The 2,500-nt window shown below is 37.4% G+C and overlaps 1 protein-coding gene across 3 annotated transcripts in view; it reads left to right on the plus strand.

The window, feature by feature from the left end:
• Positions 1-2,500, plus strand: part of LOC125029499 — a 33,227-nt gene that overhangs the window by 14,426 nt on the left and 16,301 nt on the right. The gene's annotated exons all lie outside the window — the stretch shown is intronic.

Below are 2,500 nucleotides of genomic sequence, written 5' to 3' on the forward strand. Positions count from 1 at the left end.
GTACGTAAATGTATAAATGTTGTATATATATATATGTACACACACACACACACACACACACACACACACACACACACACACACACACACACACACACACACACACACATATATATTTATAAATATATCCATAAATATATATATTCCCCTCTGTGTGTGTGTGTGTAAGTATATATATTTATATATATTATTTTTACACACACACACACACACATATATATATATTTATAAATATATCCATAGATATATATATTCCCCTCCGTGTGTGTGTGTAAGTATATATATTTATATATATTCTTTTTACACACACACACACACACACACACACACACACACACACACACACACACACACACACACACACACACACACACACACACTAACAGTGAGAGACAGAGATAGAGACAGGGACTGAGACACGCGGACAAACAGACACGTATGAGAGAGTAAGTTTGAGTTTGAGTTGAAGTGAGAGTGAGAGACCGAGAGACAAAGAGACCGAGAGAGAGAGGGTGAGTGGTGACCGGAGACCAGCAACTCACATACGAAGCAAGCAAGAAAAGCTAGAATATGGTGCAGTGATGATGGTAATGATGATGATACAGATAATTGTAGTTGTGATGAAGATAATTATAATGGTGGTGGTGATGATGATGAAGATACTTGGTGATATTAGTGGAGATGAAGATAACTGTGATGGTGGTGATGATGAAAATAACTGTGACGGTGATGGTGATGATAAAGATAAGTGTGATGGTGATGATAAAGATTGCAGTGAAGATGAAGATGGTGATGATGATAATTGTAATGGTGATGATAAAGATTACTATGATGGTGATGATGAAAATAACTATGACGGTGATGGTGATGATGATATTTGTGATGGTGATGATAAAGATAACTGTGATGGTGATACTGATAATGAAGACAATAATGTTGGTGATGATGGTGAAGATAACTGTGATGGGGATAATGTGATGATACTAATGGCGGCTAGGACGGTAGTGATCACAATAATATAAGCAAAGACGCTCGAAAAATGCTATTTCCAAATTTACTAGACACACACACACACACACACACACACACACACACACACACACACACACACACACACACACACACACACACACTCCTATATGTATGTATATTTATATGTATATACATATCTATACCTATATATACATATATATTATATATACTCGTATATATATATATATTTATTTATATTTATGCATTTATGTATGTATGGAGGAATGCATGTATGTGTATATGTATATATACATATGAATGAAAACTTTATTTATTGCTCAAGGGCGTATCCCCCTCCCCCCCTCCCTTTAATTTTCTTTTATTCTGTTGACTTCTTCCCTTAAGTCAGTATTAATAATTGCGTGCCTCCCCCCCCCACCCCCTCTTCCCTGAATTTCGACTTTAAATAAATGTTGATTATTTCATTATTTGCTGTTTTGTACCTCCCCCCTGGCCCCTTCCCTGACCCCCCCAAAAAAAAAAAAAAAAAAAAAAAATAGTAATTATTGGCTGTTTCATCCCCCCCCCCCCCCCCCCACTTCTCCGAATTTCCACCTTTAAAAATATTTCTAATAAAAACGTGTTAGTCAGTATTAATAATTGCGTGCCTCCCCCCCCCCCACCCCCTCTTCCCTGAATTTCGACTTTAAATAAATGTTGATTATTTCATTATTTGCTGTTTTGTACCTCCCCCCTGGCCCCTTCCCTGACCCCCCCCCCAAAAAAAAAAAAAAAAAAAAAAAAACTAGTAATTATTGGCTGTTTCATCCCCCCCCCACTTCTCCGAATTTCCACCTTTAAAAGTATTTCTAATAAAAACGTGTTTTTCTATTGTAAGTCGCTCCACCTCTCTACCTTATTATTATTATTATTATTATTAGTGTTTATTGGATGTATTTTGTGGTATTTTGTTATGAGTAGGAGGAAAAATAAGATGCATTATTCATAATTTCAAAGTGTGCTGATCTAATAAGCGTTCTTGGTGAGTCACAGGGAAAGAGGAAATGCCAAAGGGACTGTGCTTCTGAGAAACTTAGTCTTTGTCACACACACCTATACACAAATTCACACACACATATACATACGAATTCATGCATACATGTTTATCGTTACTTAGGTGGTCAGCAAGAATGAATCACAAACACAAACATTACTACCCGACTTTATAAAAGGGTTAGGGCGGAGTCAAGGTCGTTATAAGTGTGTTAGTATATACTTATATAAGCCTTGACCGGTGTTGGGTGTTGGTTCGTGGTAGCGGATGTGGCAGGGATGTGTGAAGAGAAGAGAGAAGAGAGAAGATTGAAGATTGAAGAGAGAGAGAGAGAGAGAGAGAGAGAAGAGTGAAGAGAGAGAGAGAGAAGAGAGAAGAGAGTAGAGAGAGAAGAGAAGAGAGAGAAGAGAGAGAAGAGAAGAGACGAGACGAGAAGAGGAGAGAAGAGAAGAGAAGAGAAGAGAAGAGAAGAGAA

Source organism: Penaeus chinensis, chromosome 10 (genome assembly GCF_019202785.1).
Source record: "Penaeus chinensis breed Huanghai No. 1 chromosome 10, ASM1920278v2, whole genome shotgun sequence".
Classification (NCBI taxonomy): domain Eukaryota; kingdom Metazoa; phylum Arthropoda; class Malacostraca; order Decapoda; family Penaeidae; genus Penaeus; species Penaeus chinensis.